This window comes from Schistocerca nitens, chromosome 3, assembly GCF_023898315.1.
Source record: "Schistocerca nitens isolate TAMUIC-IGC-003100 chromosome 3, iqSchNite1.1, whole genome shotgun sequence".
In the NCBI taxonomy this organism is placed as follows: Eukaryota; Metazoa; Arthropoda; class Insecta; order Orthoptera; family Acrididae; genus Schistocerca; species Schistocerca nitens.
This window is the reverse complement of record NC_064616.1, coordinates 280,112,435-280,118,328: the sequence shown is the minus strand read 5'-3', so window position 1 is coordinate 280,118,328 and position 5,894 is coordinate 280,112,435. Positions and strand designations below refer to the sequence as shown.

At 42.9% G+C, this 5,894-nt stretch overlaps 1 pseudogene; it reads right to left on the bottom strand.

The window, feature by feature from the left end:
• Nucleotides 1-385: 385 nt before the first annotated feature.
• LOC126249920 (5S ribosomal RNA) lies at nucleotides 386-502 on the bottom strand (annotated as a pseudogene).
• Nucleotides 503-5,894: the final 5,392 nt, after the last annotated feature.

Genomic DNA, 5,894 nt, shown 5'->3' with positions numbered 1-5,894 from the left:
TATGATATTTCTTCCGTTATCATAACACTGTCCGCGGCATTCACCGATAGGAATTCAGTGTTTCACATGCACTGATAGAACTAAATGAGCAGTAGCAACTCCAGTTTTCTGATTACTATCTACAATTCCAAAAACTGTTCACTTACTTCGTATTTATCAATTCCCTTAAACTAAAAACTAAACTAACTCCGTCTACAGGCCGCAAGCGACCCATCGGGACCATCCGACCGCCGTATCATCCTCAGGTGAGGATGCGGATAGGAGGGGCATGGGGTCAGCACACCGCTCTCCCGGTCGTTATGACGGTTTTCCTTGACCGGAGCCGCTACTATTCGGTCGAGTAGCTCCTCAATTGGCATCACGAGGCTGAGTGCACCCCGAAAAATGGCAACAGCGCATGGCGGCTGGACGGTCACCCATCCAAGTGCCGGCCACACCCGACAGTGCTTAACTTCGGTGATCGCACGGGAACCGGTGTATCCACTGTGGCAAGGCCGTTGCCATTTATCAATTCCCTTATAGAAATAAATATAATTCAGAATTAATGCTGTCTCTCCAGCTTGATTTGAGTCTGGAGAAGCACCAACAGTAGTTGAATAATACTTCTGATTTTCTCACTGTTCCCAGATGGCATTCCTGACATGGTGGGAACAATTAGAGAGAAGTTCATTCTGAGATTCATTTGACAGGTAACGCACTTGTCAACGCTTTCCAGTTTCTTGTCTGACTCCGACCTTGCTTGATGTGTTTTGCCAGAAATTTGTCGTAGTGGCTCAAGGGATCCAATATTCCGAAGAATTTCCCATTATATTGATCTTCAGAGTTCTGAGATGAACCCCTGAAGGCAAAACCACTTTTACCAAGAAATAGCGTCACATCAAGTGACATGAAATACCCCTTGTATGTTGGCTATTCTACACATGAAGAAAAGAATGTTATCCATTTGCTCTGTATTTCCGCCTGTGTATCCAGAGGGTTGCGCGACCTTGGCTATTCATTGCAGAATGTCAGATCAAACACCATTCAGCTGTCTAAATTTCCTATTCTTATTTAATTGGGCTACCAGTTTCGGCGATATATTACGACATCTGCAGGTCCGCATACTGACGCGTAGGAAGACACACACCTCTGGCCCGGTCAAATTAGGGACCAGGATTCAACGAGTGGTATTCGTAGATGCAACAAAACACGGCAGATGTGAACGAATATAAGTTCATAGCACCGTCGAATTTGCTTAAATTGTGCAGTGATCGGGCCATTTGCACTATTACGCGACACATATGTGCACGTGCCACCAAATATTCGTCATTTACGGCTCAAGTAAACCTTTTATCTTCATGTCCCACAGCATGCTCCGAGAGAAAGCCAGGTTTCCGTGGTAACCGCAAAACTAAAAACGGCGGATTATCGATACATAGTATAAAGGAAGCTTACAAACAGTGCAGACAAAATATTTAGTGTGTTACATAAAAACTACTTGCAGAGCCGCGGGCACCAGCGGCAACGAACAAGGTGACGAATGACTCTGCAGGCAGTAGTGGCGAGACAGGCAACAGTAGTAATGGTAGCGAGAGCGACACAGACGAAGACAAACTGACGTAGCATAGAAATCAAAACTATCCGGGTCCCTGTTACTGGACATTAATATGCGGAGAGCCTACCCTTTGCTTTTATTACGGCTTGAACTCTGTTGGAGACACTTTCAATGAGGTGTCTGAATGTCTATGGAGGAATGGTAGCCCATTCCTCCTTAAGAACCGAAATCAGAGTGGGTAGTGATACAGGTCTCCGGGCTATGTAGTGAAATCGACGTTGCAGCTCATCCAGAAGGCGTTCCATTGCTTTCAGACGGAGACTCTGGGCATGCCAGTCCGTTTTAGGAATGTTATTATCCACAGAGTATTGCCTCACAAATGCTGCTACATCATAGGGTGCATTGCCATGCTGATACAATAAATTATCTTCACCGTACTGTTTCCGTAGTGTAAGAAATTAAGGATGCTGTAAAATGTGTTTATACAACACTGCTTTTAACGTCGTCTTAAGCGAATTAAGGGGACCACTCGTTAAATTCGAGGAACACCTCGATACCGTGACACAGACCCTCCATACTTCACTGTTGGCACTATACATGACACCATCTAACGTCCTGCAGCCATTTGCCAAACCCAAACCCTTCCATCGGACTGCCACATGGCAGTCTTCCGTTTCCAGTCAACTGTTATCCGGTGACATGGGTCTTTACATCACCTCAAGCGTTACATAGCACTGACTATCGAAATATTTAGGTTAAGAGGAGCTAGTCCACCATTGTACTTCATTCTTCTTGGATGGCTACACACTTCGAAATTGACGTGTGATTCCTTCTTCTGTTATCCGATTTCTTACAGCCACCCTTCGCAACGCTCGACGGTCGCTTTCCATCAGTACATGAAATCTGCCAGGTCTTAGTTTAGCCGTGACTGTTCCTCCACATTTACACTTCACAGTCACTTCACCAACAGTCATCTTTCGCAGCTTTAGGAGGGTATAAATGTGCCTAATGGGCATGCTGCTCAAGTGACATCCAACGATTAGTCCACGTTCGAAGTCACAGAATTCTCTTGATTGATCCATTCTCCTGCTACTGCCTCTCTACTGTCAAAGTAATACTCCATGCCTCCCTTTAAACTGGCTGATCCGCCTTTCAGGCATCTCAATGCTGCATTAAATAGGAGTGTGTGGATGCTCTTGATCAGTTAGTGTTTATGTAAGGGTGATGTACTTACATTGGCAACGTAGTAAACTAGAATTGCTAACACTAATGCTTGTGAAACCTGTATCTCAGGCGAGAAACAGTACTACTACTACATTATCCAGAGCACAACATACACACGTCGTGGTATTCTAATTAACGTGGAATAGTGAAACTATAACTAGGGTTTTAAGTAAATGTGTGTGGTTGATAGTTACCGTAGGATAACGAAAGGAGTGTACATTCGACAGTAAGATTAGATTGTACGACAGATGTAGACGTAATGATAGCAAAATCTACGCTGTAGAGTAGATGATAAATAAAAGATAATGTAGATGAGAGTGAGTGGCCCGAAGTATTGTTGAGGTCCGTGACCTCGGATGGGGAGTAGTAGTAGACCGGGTGTATCTGCCCAAGAGTGATATGTTCGATCATTTTATGAGTTACATCAGTATGCAGAGCACCAATGATGGCAGTCTACAAACATAAATCATTTCCTATTTTTCCTTCTTAATACATTAATTGATAACTCTAATAATTTCTGTTTACTGATTAGGTTTTCAGATATATAAAATTTCAACCCCCTACAAACACTAACACTACATTACCTTAATATCAAGTTCATGTGCAAGTTAATGTTGTGAATACACGGAATGTCCTAGCCACTAGACGACAGGTCAGACTTAAATGACAGAAAATAAATAAATGTCATCTGTGAATCCTCACGCAAGGGCTAGACACAGTGAAATTCGCGGATCGTAGTAGTCGCGGAGGCTGTAGCGATCTGTTATGGAAATGATGCATTTGTTTGCGGAGTAACGGATGTCACGTATATAGAATGCTATGCGCAGAATTCTACCGAAATTCAGTCAGAGTTACGAGTGGACCAATAGCACAGAGCATAGTTAGTGTCTACTATTCAGACATTTCTGAAGTATGAGTTAAAACAATTTATACTGTCAGAACGATGGATAGTGTCTACGCCATCTTTAGATTCTTCTGTCGATCGAATCATGTGGGACAAAGCAGTCTGTTACTAGACAGTTTAAACTTGTTAGTTAATGGCGTCTAGCCCCAACTTTTTGCTTCTGGAAAGCTTAATGAAGTATGACACAGCAATTACACTTAAATTTTTGCACACAACCACTGTGATCGATACATTATTTCAGTGACTGGTCTTTAAAAAATCGCAGGACCATGTTAGATAATGTTTGTTCTCACATACAGCTCGAACACTCCGGACGAACTATAAATATTCCTGAAGTCAAACCAGTATGGCGGAAGGTCGGGTGCCGTCTGTGATAAGACAAAGTTAATCAAGCAGGAACGGTGACGGTCTTTCATGACACAACCTGCAGACGGTAACGATGACTTTCCTTTTATACAAAGCTTTCCATCAGACGAGTATAAGTGCAGGTCGATTTGGCTTTATAAATACGGCCCTTCTAGGTCGAATTTGGTAAATAAACTAAAGTGTCATATAAAGTGATGTAGGGTGTCCCTGGAGGGATGGTTAACATACAGTACTATAACAAGAACTATCACTTGATTCAAAAACGTCTAGTAAACATGCGTTCTAAAATGCATACCTTAAATGACGTGTGCACTTCTTCATCTTCGATGCTGTGAAACAAAAGCCTTCGTCTAAATAAGCTCTGATTGATGTTAAGTTATGCATTTTAGAGCCCAGGTTTACTAAGCTTTTTTGCTTGAAGTGATCGTTCGTGTCATATCCCTGAATACAGACAATTCCTCCTGGGACACCCTGCATACGAAGTTCTATCCCGTAGAGTAATAATCAAGTAGTAGGAAATTGTGGACCATTTATCTTAATTTACGAAACGTTGTGGCATCAACAATTCATTCTACCAAAAAGCCAGTATTTCTGGAGAAGAAATTTCTGCAGTATACTTACTTCTACCTTGGTACTCTGCAAAGAAGGAAAAACAACCTGGCAGACGCAAGTTTTAACCTAAGATATGAAACGGGCCTACACATCTCAGTTGATAACAGCCTATCACTTAAAAAAACGTTAAAATATAATATTTGGATGAGACGTTATCTATTTCCATTTATCTCCACTAACGTAGATGTCCACCACTTCTTAATAAATTTCCGTATTGTGTTTTACAGCGAAGTGACAAAAGTCATGGTACAGCGATACGCACATATACAGATGGTGGTAGTATCGTGTACACAAAGTACAGAAGGACAGTGCATAGGGAGGGTTGCCTTTGTACTCATGTGATTCATCTGAAAAGGTGCTCGTCGAGGTTGTAGCCGCACGACAAGAATCATCAGACCCTGAACGCAGAATGGTATTTGGAACTAGACGCGTGGAACTTTACATTTCGGAAATCGTTAATAAACTCAATATTCCGAGATCCACAGTGTCAAAAGTATAGTGTGAATACCAAACATCAGGCATTACCTCTCACCACGGACAACAAAGTCGCCGATAGCCTTCACTTAACAACCGTGAGCAGCGGCATTTTCTCAGCGTTTCCACTGCTAACAGACAAGCAACACAGCGTTAAATAACTGCAGAAATCAAGTGGGACGTACAACGAATGTATCCGTAAGGACAATGAGGCGAAAACTGACGTTAGTGGGCTATGGCAGCAGACGACCGACGTGAGTGCCTTTGCTAACAGCACGACATCTCCTGCAGCGCCTTTCTTGTCTTGTGACCATGTCAGTTGGACCGTAGACGACTGGAAATCAGTGGCATGACGCATGAGTCCCGGTTTCAGTGGGTAAGCGTTTGTGGTAGGATCCGAGTGTGGTGTACATCTCACGAAGCCATAGAACAACGTTTTCAACAAGTCACTCTGCGAAATGGTGGTGGCTGCATTACGATGTGAACTGAGTTTATATGCAATAGACCGAATCCTCTCTCCAACTGAACCGATCATTGGCTGTATGGTTATGTCCGACTTGCTGGAGACCATATGCATTCATGAACTACATGTTCCTAAACAGCGATGTGACTGGGCCACAATTACGATTGGTTTGAAGAACAATCTGGAAAATTTGATCAAATGATTTGGTCACACAGTTCTCCCGACATGGATCCCATGGAACATTTATGTGGGATAATCGAGAGGGCAGTTGGTACCCAACACCCTGCATCGGTAACACTTTAACCACTGTGGACGAA